The following is a 20,232-nucleotide window of genomic DNA, read 5'->3' on the forward strand; positions in this document are numbered from 1 at the left end:
CCGCAGCACTGCGGAAGATAGCCACACACAGCATTCCAGGATGGGGCTCGCACCAAGAGTTCGAAGCATGCTCGAGCCCATCTCTGTGTTACTGCAGCACAGAACACTACACGCAGATGAGTGGCGCCCGCCCTCCCTCTCCATGCTGCCTGTGCCTGTCATCCGGTGGACTTTTTTGCTGCGGAGCTCTGGGCATGAAGGGATGGTGGGCGCCATTCATCTGATAAATACAACGCAGCTTTTTTGTTTTTGGAGCAAGAGGTGAGCAATTTGGGTAGAGCTGGGTGAAATTCTGAGTTGAGCGCAGGAGCGAAAGGGAACAAACAGCGTTGTGAGCAAGGAGCGGAAATTCTCACAGTCCACTTACATGCTCTGATGGCAAGAGTGTTAGCTGACAGTGACTGATTTACACATCCAGCAGACATAGAGCAACATTAGCATTAATTTGGAGTTGAGTTTGTGTCCAATATTTATTCTCGTTTTAGCTCTGCTTTGTTCTCCACCAACTCCTGAGGGAAATATTTGACTTTTTTAGTTGCTAAATGCTCTAATGGGTTCAATAGCTAGTTGCTAAATTTGTTTGTCGTTTGACAGCTGCCTGCTGAAAATGAGCAATGGAGTGAATAAAAACAGTAAAGTATCAGGCTGTAAAAACAAAACAACAACCTTGTTAACAGAGATATTGTTTACAGCAGCTTTAACCCGATTTAAATGTTTAATGTAATGTAATTTTGGTCATTAATAGAAGCAATAACCAGTTAGGAGCAAAGGTCCTATGCATACTTAAGCAATGAAACAAAAACCTGCTGCAGAAGACTGCATGCACAGGAAGAAATGCATTAAATTAAAGCACCAGTTCAGTGAAGACAGAGCAAAGCAGCTGTTGCAATATTTCACAAATAAACCTATAAACCTATAATTTTCTACGCATATAGCTCAATAGATAAGTGTTTGATGAGTGTCTCCAGAGGAAATTAAAAAAAGTTGGGGGAAAAAACTGCTTACAACCTGCTGTAGCTTTTTAGTTATTAGACTTACTTACTTAAACAGTTATTGAACTAATAAGCAGCCACTCTAACCAACCTGCTGCCTTCAGAGCACATAGTTATCAGCAGAAGGATTTCCAATAGAAGCTGCTAAAAGCCCTTTCGGCTGACTATCCACACACCAAAGTTGCTGTCAGTGATGAGGCGAGTGGCCTAGCTAACTGACCGAGCTAACTGACCAGATAATCAGGACTTAGTTTTTCCGCATTTCTCCTCCCACACTGCAGCAGTCGGCCTTTGGAGCTCAGCGGAGCAGACAACCTCAGCTCACAGGTTGGGAGAAGAGAAAGTCAATACCTCTGACTGCCCTGGGAACCCCCAAAGAAACAAGCAGGAAAAAAACAAAAACAGAATAAGAAATCTACAGAGGCACGTACAGATTACGTACACTGTGAGACATGATCGATCAATCAGCCAAATTACAGTATTGCTATATATATATATATATATATATATATATATATATATATATCTGTCAAAAACATCAGTTGCATGCAATGCATCCTCCTTAACATGCCTTCAGGCAACAGTCTCCAGTGTGGAAGTACTCAAACAAACTATCACTTGGGCCATTTCTGTTCTGTCCTCTTGTGTCGTGACTGTCTTATCTCTATACCGTGGTTTTCAGGTGCAGAAAAAGCAGTATTTTTTTTAAGTGAGAATGGAAAGAGAGGCATAGAGAAAAATCCATAAGCCTTTCTGTCTCTGATCCCCATTCTCAACCAAGGCATTATTTTCAAGAAGAGCTGCTTCAAGCGCCTCCTGAGCCTCGGTGGTTTGGTACTCAAACATGCAACAGGTGTGCTTTCTCTTCCACTGCTTCCCTCTCTCACAGTGTCTTTCTCATGCACTGAGAGCGGTACAGGTGATTCTCTCCTCATTGCCATTCAGCAGTCAGCCGTGTATGAAGGTCAATACCTTGAAAGAGGGCATGAGAGGAACAAGCCAATCAGAGAGGAGATGAGACGAAAGTGTGATTGACTGGCTGCGGGGGGAAGGAGTGCCCAAGGGGGGGGATAAAGACGCCAAACTGAATATGCATACCCAATGAGGAATCAGGAGATGAAAGGGCCTTGTTGCTACGGCAACACACCTGCCGTGGTGTAATATCATTGTGGCTTCATTGATATGAGGGCTTCAGGGTTTTAGGCCATGAGGGTTTGAGTGAGGTTGGGTGAAGAGCTAGAGTATGTTGATCACATACATCTGTACTTGAATGTGTGCAAACAACCTGCCACATACTGACTTGAAATGCACCTGGTAAAACTGCCTCTATCAATTTCTTTGCAACCTCTTTGCTCCTGAAGTTACCAACCAAGCATTTAGAACTACGTTTAGTTTTTTATCTCTATCTTTGTTTTCATAAATCCATATGTCTGACAATAAAATATCTGGCATTATTATTTTTAATGCTAGAATATCATCATACTTATTATATGACATTGTATTAAAATTTATGAAACTACATAAAAACATTGCAGATGCTCATACAGTTTCACAAGTCCACTTTTATCAGACCGTCTCTAAAGACAGACCTGAGGACTGAACAGATTGTTCTCACACGGTCCTGAGTCTGCTAAATGATTGATCAGATTATCAGATTTGAGTTGTCATTTCTTTGATGCTCCAAGGGTTGGAGCCCTTTAGCTGATAAAGAAACACAGATAGCACTGATCAGGGATGTATAATGCAACTTATCATACAGTAAATCTCACATGGTTTACAACAGATAAGGAAATTATATATTTGTTTGGCTTTTTACTGCAGCCATTTTTCAATTTCTCAGCACACTAGCATCATATGTACTGTATGAAAAGATAAAATCACCCGTTACAGAAATGTATTATACTGTATGGTGGAAGATAACCTTGGTAGACTGCTTCCATGTATGATAGAAAATGGTCATATTTTGAAATCTTAAGGGTCTTTGAAGGATCTTGGTTGCACATACATTTCATTTTCTGAAACCATTTTCAGTTTTGTGCCTCCAATTTTGTCAAAAGTATCATTTTATCAATAGAAGGACAATCGATAACAATAGCCTGGTCACTACTAGTATAGATAGATAAAGGAAAGAGAAAAAGAGTGGAAGACTTTTGACTGCCACAAGACAGAAACAGAGAAAAATTCATGAGTTTTCCTCCCTGCGAGGAAATATGGAGGGAATATGGAGAAAAGGCCTTCTCCTCCTCCTCCTCCTCCTCCTCCACCTCCTCCTCCACATCTCTTTCCTCTCTCATTTATTTCAATTTGTCATGCTTTACTTTTCCCTTAAGAGAGCACGCTTGCTGGTGAGCGGCCCCATATAGGCCGCGAAATTGTGTCTGCGTCTAGCCTGTAATGAAACATTTAGATGCAGGGGAGAGTGATGGTTGCGCATTAATACAAGTGGTGGGGTTGCCAATGCAAGCCTCGGCTCCAAACAGCTAGCTCAGTCTGCCACACCAAGCAGCATGGTGGTGACAGATGTCTCGCCTCTCAAGTCAACACAGTTTTTTTTTCCTGTGGAGGGGTCAAGGGTTTTCCAGTGGTGCATGATGGTTGAGAGCATTTGTTGACATTTGATGAGGTGATAATGGTATCCTGGAATGAAGGTCCTAGACTAACATGTACAGGTCAAAACATTGTGATATTGCCAATAGTTTAATGATGAGCAAGATTGTAACGATGTTGATATGAGCTGATAAGAATGATTTTGTGCACAACAGCTTAACATATAAAATATGTGTAAAAACAATGCTTTATGTCTAAGAATACATACCTTCATAGTAGTGACGGTCACCTCAGCTAAATATTGAATTCCACATGAAATGACTCTTCCAGATTCTATCATTTCTGTACATGTATAATGTCTGACAACAGTTTCAAAGGGAGAGACTCACATGCACGCGTGGCCGGACCGGCTATCAAAACAAAGAACAGAGAAGCTCAGATTACAGCACACAGAGGTAGTGTGACTTCATTATTTGCTCAGGACGTCAATATTCCACTATATTTTTACATAGCAAATAGTTGTTTACTGCTATATTAATGTTCTGAATGTCATATATAGCACCTTTAATCTTTAACCGCAACATATTTTATATGCTCATCATATGTGAATCTTTAATCTGTATAGGTAACTACTGAAGCTGTTGAGTAATTTCCCTCTTAATTGCAGTGGAATAAAAGATTAACGTAGCATGAAATGGAAATATTTGAGTAAAGTACAAGTACCTAAAATGTGTACTTAAGTACAGTACTTATATACTTAAATATACATACCGTTATGTTATCTGTCAATTATCATTATTGTTTATGCAGTCATTATAGCAACCCTTAATAAAACACCAAACACAATCTAAACCAGTAGCTATTCTATTTTTAACTGCTGTGAAAAATCAAAAAAAAAAAAAGACGTGTCACTATGTTATATTGTTGCTAACTGGATGTTAATCAACCTCTGCCGTTTCCAGCTCTGTAGATACATTATTCTCAAACCCCTCCATAGTCAACACTCCACCACATGTTGCTGCATACAATATGCTGTTAGCTTTGTAAGTGTAAGTGTTTTAAAATTTTAAAGCAATGTATAATTTCGCTTCAAAAGCATTAGCATTCATCTGCATGCATAAACCTGCTAAGGGGCTAACCCTTGCCTTGGGTTGCTAACTAGCCATCCAGACATTAAGTGCTGGATGGCTAACAACTTTCTCCAACTTAATGAGAATAAGATGGAAGTCATGTTGTTTGGCCCCCCAAATTCAGTTGACAAACTTTCGAAAAAATTGGGGACTTTACCCTCAAGTGTGCGCCCTTTTGCCTGAAATCTAGGTTTCATCTATAACCCAGCATTAACGTTGGCTTTGTATGTGTAAGAGAGAGAGAGAGCGAGAGAGAGAGAGAGAGAGAGAGAGCGAGAGAGAGAGAGATAGATAGATAGATAGCGAGAGAGAGAGAGAGAGAGAGAGAGAGAGAGAGAGAGAGAGAGAGAGAGAGAGAGAGAGAGAGAGAGAGAGAGAAAGAGAGAAAGAAGCAGGAATCATCAACAGGAGCTTCCAAAAAGCAAAGTTTCTACCACCTGGTTCACAGAAGTGACTCTTGCCTCTTCTTCTTGCCTGGCATCAAAAAAGGAGTATGTGAGAACACACTGGAGAAAAGAATAATGCTACGTATAAGTGTGCTACTGCATTTGAGTCAGAACACACAATTTGTCACTCCTGGAAATGGAGGCTGTCGCAGCTGAAGACATTGTCAACTCCAGTAAAATCTGAACAGGGACAGTTTGCAACCTGTAATGTGGATCTACAATCAGTACTGATGGTATATGTAGTCCATTAAAGAAATACATTCCTCAGTGTGTGCTATATTGACCAAGAAAGCGAGTTATCCTGCTCGCGGAGCCGTGGCAGCTGTGTCTACTACATGTACCAGGATGCATTTGCATGCGAACGACAAGTTTGCTAAGCTCTCTTAGCTTTTTTAGTTAAAGTGACTATGTGTAGCTTTTTAATGTTTCTGAAGCTCTGTCATTTTTTATACAAGAGTTTTAAATGACCTGTAACAGCAAACGAGACTTACAGTCAAAAGTACGCTATTTTGATATAGTTTTTGGTAAGGCCTCTGCCCGGGTCTGATTTTTCCAAGGGGGTAAGCTTCTACTCACAACGCGTACCTCCTATGGCGCCATTTTGATGCTAACAAGCACTCACCCCTCGTTAGCATTCCATTGACTGCCATTCATTTTGACATCACTTTGACAGCGAATAACTTTACATCTGAATCGTTTAAAGACTTTATTTGTCCATTGTTTATTTCTAAAGAAACACGGCAATGTATAAAAGGCTCCATTACCTTGTATCTCACGTTATGGCTCCGTAGCAGACTTTTTGTCAAAATAGGTTAACGACTGTGTCATAACCACGGGACTTACTGTCGCATAGTAGAGGAATTACCATATAGTACAGGAGAAGCTCGCAGGCAGTTTCGACTTACATTAGCTGTTTAAGTTTAATTACTAATGTTAACTAGCATTTTAGTTAGCAATAATTAGCCTGTGTCCATGTTATCTCCTTACATATACCTACGCTCTCCGTCTCTGCAAGATTGGGAATGATTGAGATTTCTCTTGGCACAGCTACCAGAAGACTCACAACTTTCAGACAGGTTGCTCACGTCACATTTATATTGTCTCTCTCAGTTGGAGGCTGCGCAGTAACGCTCAGCGCTCACCGGAAAAGTGCTTCTAATGGCCTTCACTGGTCTCCGTCCAGAGCAACGGGATCTGTTGGTCCATTCTATATACAGTCGCAAAGTCACAGAATGATTTGCGGCAGGTAGACGGCACTACAGTAACACATTCTGAAGGGTCACAGATTTCTTTGTAACACCGGAAAAGCCTGTGTTATTGTATCCAGCCAGCGGAGCCAGGTAAAAGGAAGCATGAGATTTCTTTATATAGGCCTAATTGTATTTTAATGTTATTTTAGAAGTTATCTGTTGTAGTTATGGCTGATACTGGGGCAGGACCATCACAGAAAAGAAGGAAATTAAATGAAGAACTAAAAGCTAAAAGGGAAAGGGAAAGGGAAAGGGAAAGTGAACGGGTGATAACCGAGTCAACTTCGGTCAGGCTTTTAACAGACGGAGACAATTTAGGGATTGTTAATGATTCCAAAACGTCCCGGAATTGGCCCTCAGGTATGTAATATGTCTATTTCATTAATAAAATAACTTTACATTGCGCGATGTGGTTGTACGTCAGTAGCCGACATTAAATGACGTTCCCCTTCCATTTAGACATTTTATTCCTTTTAGTCCATGTTTGTGTTGGCCTACTATTTTCTTTTCTCTTGTCCCCCTGTAACGTTACTTGTGTAAAGCATCCATGGGTTTCATGAAATGCGCTATATTAATCTAAGTTATTATTACGTTGATTGCTACAACAAACTCCTAATGCTTTGGCTCATGACACAGTGACAGTGATACCCGGTTTAGCTCATGGTACATCCAAGTTAAGTTACCATATGCAACACTTGAAATGCAACGATGCATCTGTAACGTATTCTCTTATTGTAAATGTATGATTTTCTGTCTGAGCAAAACATTCATCGCGACTTATGACCTCCTCATAACACTAACGCTGTAATACAGTAGGAAATGCAGCACCGTAAAGAAAAGACCTTTACGACAGCAGGTATGATAGAAACACTATCACTTGTGTCACTGGGTAATAAGAAATTCAACACTGGTTGCTATGGACTCATCACTAGGCTTCCTCAGTCATTGTATATTTTAGCATAGGTAAAGCTGCCGAAGCTGAACATTATCCAAAACTCCATTTCTCAGACGAGCGTCAATTTGGGAGCTTGCATGCTACCACTCTTTCCTTCTCAAATGCCTTGAAAAGGCTGTCGTTTGCACAATTTCGCAAATAATCACCGTGACTGAAAGGATATTTGAGTCAGGTATGGCTGCAGCCTGGAGACCTCCCGTCTTATGTGCTCCTGGCTGGTGCTGTCCGCGGTGCAAGCTTCGACTTTTCAAAATAAAAGCTTGCGTCTGGTCCGCTATGTTTTCGTATGATGTTTTGGATATTTTTGAACTAAACAGTACGGCAATCATGCTAATGAATTAAATTATTTTTTCAGCAGATGTCTTAGTTACAACACGATGGAGCTAGCAAAGCAGTTTTGTGTTTATATGTGCGAGCGGGATTTATTCAGTTTGGGAAATCCCACGGTCTCTAAAGCTACAGATCAAATTGTCTGGCTGTCTAAACAAGGAGGGACCCATCTGCTAGCGATAGGGGCCGAGACTGAGAGAGCTACATGGAGCTACATGGATAAATATGCACCAAACAAGCCACTTTGAAATTTTGCTGTTCTCATGAATACAAAAGTTGGGTGACCCTCCCCCCTAGACTAAAAAACCCCTCCCCTCAACAAAGAATAAAAAGACATGACCCTCCGAAGCGTTATGTCATAAACGTTTATGACTTGTTTATAATGTTTATGACACGTTCATGACAGTGTCATGTCACTGTTATGTAGATACCTTCAAGTAAAGTGTAACCAAAGGTTTTCACCACACCTCTGTCCAAGTGAGCAGTAAAACCGTCATGCTGAGTAACACATATACAGTATGGGCTGTCATGGTGCTGTCGTCGGCAGTATCCAGCGAAAACTGCCCATGCTGACATTCATTGCACAAGAATTATTCTGATTCTGTTGGTATTGGAGGGCAATTTAAGCAAAGGCACCACCAGTAGGTGTTTGCTCTCTGCAGCTCAGGTTCTGGAGGCTCCCCGCCACTGGCCATATCCTACCTGCTGCAACTGCAGCCTCCCTCAGCCTCTCTCTGGCTGAATATGAATGCAGCTGAACATGCAAGTCAGCCAAAACACTGTACAATGTAAATAAATATATTGGCAGACACCAGACATGAGTTTGAAGACATTTATTCTTTCACATGACTATTGTCTTGTGGGACCAGCATGTATGATCATTGCTTGTGTCAGTGTCATTACATCGAGCCATAGCATAATTTATGCTCTATAGGCTTATACATTTGCCTTATAGGTTCCCAGAACCAATTTAAAAATGGCTCAAATATTCCCCATTAAGTCCATCCATTTGCACTGTGCAAGCAGCACGACAGTCTTATGACATAACCGTCGTGGCTAATGTAATTAGTCTATAGTTATAAAAAGAAAGGCGGCAATGAATTGTTTAATTCTGGAGCGAGAGTAATCCGTTTTCCTGCTTAAAAGTTTGATTATCTCATTGTAACACATCCTCTCTGAGAGGAGATGTTACACTTGCTTGTTGAACATTGTACGTTTATGTAGCGCACAATAAGATGGACAAATCTTGCATTAACACATGAACGCACAGTGGTAATAACAGTCACACAATCATGCACATGCACACAGGCTAGGAGCATCATAACTCCCTGTCCTGTTGGCCCTGTCAGTCTGATCTCCCCCTCAGGCGATGACGGGAGCAGAAGTGGAGCGACTCTGGGTGGGAGTGCCTCAGGCCTTTTACAGAGGGGCCCATATAGACTCTTCTGTCCGCTGGAGGGTGAAATGAGCCCAGGTAGAGCATACTGAGCAGTGGCTGGTGTAGCGAGACCAGATAGAAGGCTCTTCCACCTTTAGCCCTCCTGCATGTTTTCCAGCTGATAAATTGCATATCTGGTCTGGGAGTGTGGAGCGGGGACGGTCCGTCAGTTTTTTGAGTTGAGAGGCGCTCAGCTTGTGAGTGTGTAGGATGGTAGGGAAGCTATTGGTGGCTGTGGGGATGTCAGCTCAAAATTCACTGATTCGCTTGCCGCTGATGTTTGCTTGGCTGGCCATGAGCGGCTCAAAATCAATAAATTAATAAAGCTCAATATAGTACCACAAATTATGCACACCCTGACCACTAAGGTAAGCTTTTATATGACTAGGTATCAGTAACAGATATTGGACATATATTGTGTCTGCTATACAGTGCAGGTAAGCATTAAATTGGGCATTTTTGCTGGTAAATGTAACCTAAAAGTAAATGTAGTTCTTTTAGAAAGTCCTCATATTGATACTACAGCACAACAAACAGTAAAACCTAGTGCTGTTTACAACCCAATGCATCACCTCAAGCAAAAAAAAAAACAACTCTCATCCGATTGATTTAGATGCAAATGGTGTACTCACACATGGTGGAAAATGACACTATGTGCACTGCTTTGCAAATTAAGTGGAGTGTTTGTGACAGCTTGATGCTGGCGGAAGCAACAGCAAGCAGAGCTTTGGATTGCAAATGTTCCCCGAGGGGGCCGGCCCTGGTTTGATATACTTAATAAACTTCAAATCCGACAGGCTGGCAGAGGCAGCACGCCGCTGCTTATTTCTCTCCCTTCCCACAGTGAGATATGAGGCCCTGTGGAAATGGGAATAGGGAAAGTTTAGACACTTTTCTAGGAAGGTTCAGCAAAGAAACGTGTGTGTGTGTGTGTGTGTGTGTGTGTGTGTGTGTGTGTGTGTGTGTGTGTGTGTGTGTGTGTGTATGTGTGTGTGTGTTTTCGTGCACACAATTGTGGCTGCTTGTTATGGAAAACTGAACAATATACTGTAGAAGTAATGGATTGTGTATATGTGCTGGGCAGGCGTCAGCATGCTAACATTTGCTAATTAGCCCTAAACACAAATTACAGCTGAGGCTGATGGGAATGTCATAAGTTTTGCAAGTATTTAGTCATAAGCCAACGTATTGGACAAATTTCCAAATTTCATGGTTGTTGAGACATTTCACTCAAAACCAAAGCCAAAAAATGTCAACCTGCGGGTGGCACCAGTAGAAAAGTCACAGATATTCATGACATATTTTGGTCTTGACCAAAGTAATGGACTGACCAACCGACAGACCAACATTGCCATACATAAAGGCCATGCCGCTAGTTGGAGTAAAAAGTCAAAATATATGCACATATTACCAATTTAAATATATAAATAAAATAAATATCATCATTATCCATTATCCATTATTCATTATTCATAAATATGTTTGCTCATGTTTGGTATTTGTAAAGTTATAAACCAGTATATAAATTAAAAGCAAAGACATTCTCTGGGTGTCAGCTCTTACAGCTTGAAGGTGTAGGGGAGACTATCAGCATGGCCCATTCGTAGAACAAGTAAAAATGTACCAGCCATAGCATAATCCTGCAACATCTCTCATGAGTTACTTTTAATCCTCCCCTAGTAAATTAAAGTGAGAAATTGAATTAGAAGCTTTTCTTGTCCAATAATACAGATTTAGAACAAAGTATCTGATAGAGAGCAAATACGGTAGTCTCCTCTATTCTGACATATCCTCAGAAGTCTAATCTCTCACGTACATGCAGTGTTTGATGTCCAATTAACCAGAATGCACACAACTGAATATCCCATTTAAACCCCATTATCTAGACAAGGGAAATGTTCACAGCTACCTCAGAGTTTCCTGTCAAAATACCCATGATCTGCATTTCCAATAATGCCAGCTATTTCCAGACTTGGAGAAGACATAAGGGGGATTGGTGAGTGTTGTGTTGGGTTCTTTCACAGACAATAAAGACTGCTTTGAGTGTGTATAGACTACTTGAACATTATCGGCAGTTAAATATTACATGCTTGACTCACAGTTACACTTCACCTACAACCATGGACTGTAAAAAAGAACCCCACGTCTGGAAATAGCTGGCATTATTGGAAATGCAGATTGATATATACAGTAATTGCCTACAGCCTGTCACCCCAGATATAATACTGAGCCCGCCCCATGACATCAGCAACAAAGTTAAATGCCAAACTGTTAACATACACCACAGTAAGGAGAGAAAATAATGCTGGCAGTTAGATAGACAAATAGATAAAAAAGTACAGACAAAACTAAATTTTGGGTTCACAGGGCTTTAACCAATATATCAGACAGGCCAAACTAAAGTTAATGAACACTATTTAAATGATGATAATAATAACAACAGATGCTGTGTAAGAGCCCTATAAGAACAGGCATCAACTGTTTTTGTTCCCATTGTACCTTGAATTAATATCAAACGTATGATGGAAAATTCTACAAAACAGATAAGAAGCAACCTCACGCTTTTCTAAACCATAGCTGTGGTTTAACACCGACTGTGTCCCAACAAGTTTTCATGTTGCATCCTCGAGAATGCAGGCAGGGCCACTTGCAGCAGATCAGCATAGACTGACCCCTATACATCAACATATATGTGTGGATTTCAGTTATCCAGCAACTCCAAATACTTGAATTTATGCAGGTAATGGGAACGCCTTACTGTATACTCTAGCTAGTTAGCTGCAAGTTAGGCTGGATTCCAGTATCTAGCTAAAGTTGACCAATAACTGTATATTGATATATATCAAAATCTGAATGTTCTACTTCAGTAAAATATTTAATCTTTTTTCAGTTGATTGCATCTTTATGATGTGCAGTTTGGCTCTCTTAAGAAAGAGACACCACCTGGGATATGGCTAGGCCTACTTGGTGCATCAGAGGCATTGTGAGTGCACCAGAGGTATTGTACTGTAAGTGCAAAATAAATGGGGATCTATGTTCAGATTTAATAAATCAGAAACCAAATGCAACCAGGACATGATTCTGTTTAAAATTGAACACTTATTTTCATAGTCCTGATCTTGTGACGTCAGAAATATAATCTTGTTAAACCATACCGTATCTCAAAGTACGGCCAATTGTGGCCCCCAGAAGCATTTTGTGGGTACCATTAAAAAAGTCATAGTATAGTACATCATAAAAAATGTCATAAAAGTCATAGTATATAGTATGTCATAAAAAAGTAATTAAAAAGTAATAAAAGTCATGGGATAGTATATCATTAAAAAGTCATAGTATAGTATGTCATACAAAACGTCTTTAAAAAGTCATGCAAAAAAGTCATAAAAAGTCTTATAAATATAAGTAGTATAATATGTAATAATGTATGTCATAAAAAAGTCATGAAGAAAGTCATAGTATAGTATGCCATAAAAATGTGCATCAGTGGCCACAAGACAAAACCAAAAACCTTATTTATTTTTTTATATATATATATATATTTTTTTAAATATATCAGATGGTGCCCTCTGCGACCGCCTATACAGCCTATGCTCAGGACCGGCCCCAAGATTAGCTTGGCTAGCTCAGGGTAAGCTTTAGCTGGAAATCACTTGTTCCATTCCAATATCCCTCTTGTACAAACTATGTAACAAAGAAGATTTACACCTGAGAATGGCCAAATGATGTGCTTTCAACATGTGTTGAACGGCATCAACACCCCACAGTTTCAGTCATTACTTTTAGGTATCTCTGTGGACTCAGGACCTTTCTTGTATGCCATCCCACTTGTTCTCGTCATTCCTTTCCTGTCAATATTTACCGTCATTTGTCAATTAATGCTCAAAAATCTGTTCCATAATAATTCATTTCCTTTGTCAGCTATGACAGACATCCACATATTTTGCCATCAGCTAAGGTTAACAAGATCCTGACAGGTTGCTCTCTCTTTATATTGTAAAGGATGATGGCCATGAATGTGGATTCCACTTTATGATAAAGATCTTTGAAAACAGAATTTCAAACAAGCGTATGACCCTTCTGCTCAATGCTGCAGAGCCACTGCAGTGAGAATGTGTCTGAAGTCCGGGTGACGTGAGCCTGGTAATTGTGAACCTCTCTCCCCTTTCTCCGCTGGCTGTTGTGAAGGGAGCGTGTGCTAGGGTTGAGAAAAGCCCTACCATTCCCTCTAATAAGCCCCTGTGGGACCTGCATGAACACTGCTGCAAGTACATGCAAGCCGTCTGCAAAGTGAGAGCGCTAGCTTAACAAGGCGAAAAGTGAAAGTGTGAACATTCACAGTTATAGAATAATGACCTAATATCCCACTCCGCTCTGTGACACCTGACTGGGTTACAATAAGATGTCGGAATCAACCATGGTTCGGCGCTCAGTGCAGCACAAAATGCTTCCTTGTACAAGAACTGGACTAGAGATTTTGTGTGTCAATTTATGTGATGTAAGGATATTGGTAAAGATGCTGGTCTTGTACAACTTATTTCTGCTGCTCGGATTTCTAAGGGTACGTCATTCAATTACAAACCTACAGTATGCAGTGCATGTGTGTGTATTGTTGAGATAAAAAGGAGTTTTCCTTAAGGTATATTTCATAAATGACATTTGCTCATGTAGAGGAAATGGACAACGTGATGCAATTAAGAGAAGAGATGGAAAGAAAAATGAGAAATTCATTGAGGTGCAATTTCCTTTTTCACATTTATGTTGTGCAAGTTCCTGCCAACTTGATTTCTCCAACATGCGATTTCTACTAAGCCCTTTCTGTTGACCCACAAATCTCCACAACAGCTTGTTGTGGTCTACAATCGAGGCACTCGATGAAGGCGAGCAGAATGACAGCGGGTGCTGAAGATGGTGGCGTAGGGTTTTCGATGTAATTAATTTCCTGGGAGCTTTGGCCCCAGATCTCCAGAGCCTCTTCCTTTCATTTGATATCAGGTCCAAGGATCTCCCTACCACGAAGCTTGTGGTTCTGCTGTAGGGGTCTCCAGTCTTATCTGTAGCCCCGTCTTATCTCTAGCTTGTCCCTGCAACCTGACTGCAGGAAGATTAGCTCTGCACCTCGTCACCTCCTGATTTTTCTTTAAGTGAAGACAGAAAAGAGCCCAACGTAAGCCAAGATTAAGCTAGTACTGTGGGTGTGCTAACCATGTTTTTCTGGAGGTCTTCTCGAGCTGTGGTGGCTAGGGTAAAGGTCAAACCTGTAATTACACAGGGAAGAGTAGGAAAAAAGTTCACTTGGGAACATACGGTACTTCCTTATAGACCCCTATATATAACACTTAAAATTCCTTTTTCTTCAGTTGAAGCTCAGACCATCCATAATGTATATTTCTTAGAGATTCCTGATGCCAGGCTCTAATAAAAATACAGGGAAATATGTTCTGTTCAAAGCTCAGTTATGGCCAGTCTTACAGTAGATTTGGGTCAGCTGCTGGCTCTAAGCTGTCACAGGAAGAAGGCTAAAAGCAGAAAGTTGAAGGCTCTGATGATGGGCCCTTTTGGGAGAGATCACAAGCCCAGCCAATTAGCTGCTGAAAGGCTGGTGTTTTGAACTTCAACCCTGCCTGCTGTACTTTCATTCAACAGAGAGATTTGATTATGTACATTAAGCCCAGTGTGGTATTCTCTGCTGTCTACAGCCCTATACTATTACACAAGCATCAGAGGGAGGGCAAGGCCACAAATGGTCCAATTACAATTACACTTCAGCATTTTGACATTTAAGAGAGAGAGAGAGAGAGAGAGAAAGAGAGAGAGAGAGAGAGAGAGAGAGAGAGAGAGAGAGAGAGAGAGAGAGAGAGAAGAGGGGTTTTGTGGAAGAACAAATATAGTTGTATGTTCTCTTAGAGAGATACAAATCTAGACAACTCTCTGACCTTGTAAACGTTTTCCCTCTGTGCTCCAAAATTATTATCATATTGACATGTTGTGGATTGTATGATTTTAAGTCTACACAGGATATGCGATTTTCTAGTGTCTAATTAGAGAATAGTTTGTAAAGGCTTTACCAAAACTTTTAATCCAAAGACACAAACAGCCAGCCCTCATTTATGATTAAACCCTGACAGAATTCAGCAGCTGCTGTTCATCAGCTTCCTTTTAATGGTATCCTTTTTTGGAGGGATATTATTGTGTATGTGTGTCAATTAAGAAAACCTGAAAACCCAAAGCTGTATGCCTCCTATTCTCCTACCAAGAAAAGAAAAATCAAAGCACTACCTCCCATCATAAATAACTGCTGGTGTTTAGTAAATAAACATGCTGAGGCAAATTTGAGTACAAGCTGCTTGAATTTTTAATTATCTCCATCCCCCAAATTGCAGTTTGAGAATCTCTCAGTTGATTGGGTTGAGCTCTTTCTATGGAAACTGGTATGTAACAATAAAAAGCACAATGTGGTTTGTGTGTGACTTACTTTTTCCTCTTGTATTCCCCTCTGAGACAAAGTTCAACAGCAATATGCAGCATGGCTTTGTATTACAGACCTGGTTAATCCTAAATCTGACTATAGAAAAACATAGTTTGGACAAGTAACAGTGGATAGAATTCTTCTTTATTGTTCATATTTTCAGAGAATGCTTCACTTTTACAAGAGAAAAGGTTTTAAGGATGTGGAATAACCGATGAGTTTGGCAGACATTACACTATCTAACAAAGTTACTAAGTTTTTCTTAACGGAATCTGTAACCCCACATAATTATATAGCTAGCTAATGGCACATCACTTGCCCTTCGAAATAATGCTAGATTTCCACTCTAGATGGTAAGGTAGTTAGCCGAGCATGCTAACGTGTGCAGCGTACGTCAGAGCAGACAAACACACAGTTTAATCCATTCCTCATACCTTTGCTCTTGTGTTTTGGTTTTGAAAAGGTAATTAAAAAAAACTTTGAATGCATAGTGTCGCTCTCATTTTTGCATGTGGAGAAATCCAAAGCCGTACAGGCCTGCCGTGCCTTGTAGGTTTGGTAAGCTGTGACGGGCAGTCGATCCTCAGGGGCAGGGTTTAGCGAAACAGTCAATTAGATCCTGATCTTAAGCTCTGAGTTACGGTATTGTGTTATCATATAAAGATAACTGACAATAAAGTGTTATTATCATACATGACATTCTTTTCATTAGCTAGTCTATAATGATGAGAGTTGTCCTCACTCTACACCTTATCTTAACAACAAGAGTCTTACTTGTTTGCACAGCACATGTGTGGCTATGTGTTTGCATGTGCATGTACTGAGCACACAAGGATATGCACAATCCTGTCATCACTATTTAAATGAGGTCTCTCTTGCGTCATTTCAAAATGCTTGACCATCTGCAGGCGTTCTCTCCACCCTCAGAGGGACTTGAACAGCATGGCGGTGGCTAAAAGTGAGCCCACTGTGTTTGCACAGAAACACAGTGTGAAATCTGTCATGGCCTCTGTTTATACTTAGGCACTGCTTCGTGTCTCACCCTGCTGACGAGCGTGGGTCTCAGTCTGGAGTGGGCCTGCTCCTTTTGTGTGGAGTTTTTTTTTATACTACGTAGTTAGCAAATTATGTCCCCATTTGGCCTTAAACATTGAATTACAGAGGTTGGCTAATATGTGCTTTTTCTGTAGCTGCTAAAATTGTTAATTTCCTTTATCAGTTGAGAGGATAAGAAAGCCAAAACAGATTTTTTAAGGAGTGAGATCAGAGTAGTGGTTGGTCTGCTTCCATTTTTAGACTGGACATCAGTGTTGACATTTTTGATTCTTTATAATGATGACCACCATCTTTCCCTAACTATCCAGTTGGCAAGTGCAAGGTAACAGAAAGTTTCAACTCTGCTAAGAAATCAGGTTGATAAATACTGTTTCAGCATACATACTGTATACAAACCAATACAAGAGCATGTTCTGTATTGGTTTTGTAATTATGTTTGATGCTTCATGAATTCATTTCCAATCTGAATCTGAATATTAATGTTTACATCCTGATGTATGTTTGCTTTTTTATGTTTGGAATGTTGATTATGATCGTATTGTTACACTCCAGAGACATAATAAAGTTTGATCTCAAAAAACTATTAGTTTAGTTCAGTTCTAGTGGCCTAACATCAATCATACCATAATCATGCTTCATATGCAGATATTGTATATTCATAACAAAAGTCAGTTTTGCAAAAATGGACAATATCAACAGATATTTCATGTAAACCTACACGTTAAGTACCTCAAGGAAGATTTTCTTGCAGCCACATTAGTGAAGGGAATAAGGTGTTTAATGGACCAAAACAACTGCAGTGTAAACAGGTGGTACAGCTCCAACCCTTTCACTACACTGTGTCTCATTCTGCCCAGACTTCAAATTTAGGACGTGAAAACAGAAATAGTTCAAGCACAATAGGAACTCTCAAAATGAATAAATCATTTATAGCAAGTGACATATTTGTGTGAATGCTGATTCAGCAGCATTCACAGTAATGTTATCCGATTCTTCCGTACGATTTTTGGTCGCCTACTACTTCTGCATACTTTCAGCTACAAAAACCATTCAATTTAAAAATGTTCAGCTCTTTAAGGACATTTGTGCTTGCATTCAACGTTTATCCACCATTTATAGTTTTTAAAATATTAAGCATTTTTCTTTTTACACTCAAAGCCAATGGAGCAATCTTTAAATCCTCTTCAGGATTTCACTTCACAGGATTTCCATTTCTAAATGCTATTCCTCCTGTGGTGTCTTAAATAGTAATGCTGTGATGCTGTATGAAGAGGAATCCGCCGACACTGTTCTTGATTATAAAAAGGTTTATTACAAACAAAGATTCAGCATCAATTTTACAAACTCCTGCAGAGAGCTTGGAGAACGACCAACCCAAATTCTTCCAAAAATCGTTCTGACTTTTCTTTGTGTGAGCAACATATATATCCTATGCATTGTATCATCATAGGACGTAATTTTGTAAGTATACCATTGGATGGGTAACTGACCAATCGATGCCTGTTATCTGGCACAACTCCAAAAAAGGTATCTTCTGTCTTGGGGGGACCCCTACTCATGTTAACAATTTCCAGATGTTCTCAGTAAATGTAGAGTAAAGTTCATAGGACTCCCTTATAACAAACCTTTAAGCAAAGTTTATAGAAAGTTATAGAATGGTCATATACTACATTTCCCCCCTTCGAGACTTAATAAAGTCTCGAAAAACAAGAAGAGTAGGAATAACATTTCTCATTATAACATGTTCCTTATAATATAACTTTCGGAGTGTAAACAAATTTATAGAATGTAACAAAAATGAAATCGTTGGAGTGTGAGAGCGAAAAACCCATCTGGCAGCTGTCTTTTCAAGTAACCATCAATCAATCAAGATAGGAAAATTCTCTCACGGTCCCTCTGCCTAGGCGACCACCTCAGTACTCCAGATCAATTAGAAAATAAATCTTTATCAATTTATGTAGAATTATGGTTTAAGCAAATACATGTGAAAACCTCAGAAAATGAAATAAAATCAAAACAATGTCCAATTTCAGGCAGGTCGACCCTTCGGATCCGAAAAAGGACTTCTATTTCCTGCCTAGACCCCATTTCCCTAAGCGTCAACAAAAAAAGAAAAACATCTGAGATCTCCATATATTCACTTCATGACAAAAACTTCATTCTTCAAACAATTAATACAAAAATATGATACAAAGTATGTTTTACTCTGCAAACATGTATATATGTATCAGACAAACACAGGAATGTAGTCCACTACATTGCAGCTTCTCAGCAACGTTGAATATCAATGCAATGTTGGTGTGGTGAAATCTGAACAGATCCACACCGTCCTGGTTCAGAAGTCTCCTAGTTCCTTCATATTGTCCATGTTTGTATCTGGATCTCCCTCTGCACATTACCCCATATGCTCTGGAAGAAAAGAAAACACTGACCAGTATCGTTTGCAAAACAACACATGAAAATTAAAAACATCAAATAAAAATAAAAATTAATAATATCAAAAATAATATATAATAATATGAATAATAATATGAATCACATTCCATTTCCCCCCTTCGACTAATAAGAAGACACTAAATACCCCTACAAAATCCAAAGAAATGTGAAAAAGCACACAGTAAAAAACTAAAAAATTAAACCAAACCCTCATTTTAAATGAAATTTAGCCAATCATTTTGTAGCATGTAATTACTTGCTTTCTTTTTTGGTTACCAGATAGTGGGTGTAATAAATCTCCTCATGTCCAACTCTGTCAACCTCATCTATGTGACATTCCTATTTAAATTAGACACAAGACAAACCAAGTCTGCTTGCTAATGTAATATGCAGAACAATCGTTCCTCTCCAGTAAATTGTAATCACTATCAAAATTCAATAAACTACAGAGCTTCACTCTGGAGTTTTTGTAAGTTATTATTGTTTGTTTTTTACCCTTTAACATTTACAAGCTTAAGTAACACCACTGCAACTTATGCAGACTAGTGAAATTCAAATCAAATTTCTAAACATCTGTATCAATAACAAAAAATGCCGATCCATCATTGGGCTATAATAACTGATTTCCATTCGCAAATCTTAGAGAGAAGTCATGAACACATGACTGGTACACTATAAACAGCAAATAAACCAATGCAAACAACTTTTAATTTGAGTAGACTATATCTGTGACTGGGAGTTGTCTTATCCTTTCTCACATTACCACTGCTAATGTTTTTATGCATTCTCTATGCATCCCTATTTTACTTATAGTTACACAATTGTTCTAAGCTTACTTTTAACCAAATTCTAAGAACAGCACTCTCAATCTGCTGTTTGTAACAACTTTACATCAATCCAATTCAAATTCATACATGAGATTACTTCCCAATAAATTATCTGGGCAACAATCAAATAATAGAAACATCTTCAAAAGTTGCCTATGTCATTAGACCACAAAAATAAAACAGTGAAATGTTCTTTTAACATTTCCTGACACAGCAACCAAAGTAGCATATTTGTCACTAGTCTTGTTAGAAGCTGTCACAGGAAAATCATTACAAATTTAACAGAATAGATTTCACCAGTACTGACGAAATGTAAGGTTTTCATACCAATTTGCTTAATTTAGATGTATTAACCCTTC

Source organism: Sander lucioperca, chromosome 6 (assembly GCF_008315115.2).
Source record: "Sander lucioperca isolate FBNREF2018 chromosome 6, SLUC_FBN_1.2, whole genome shotgun sequence".
Taxonomy (NCBI): domain Eukaryota; kingdom Metazoa; phylum Chordata; class Actinopteri; order Perciformes; family Percidae; genus Sander; species Sander lucioperca.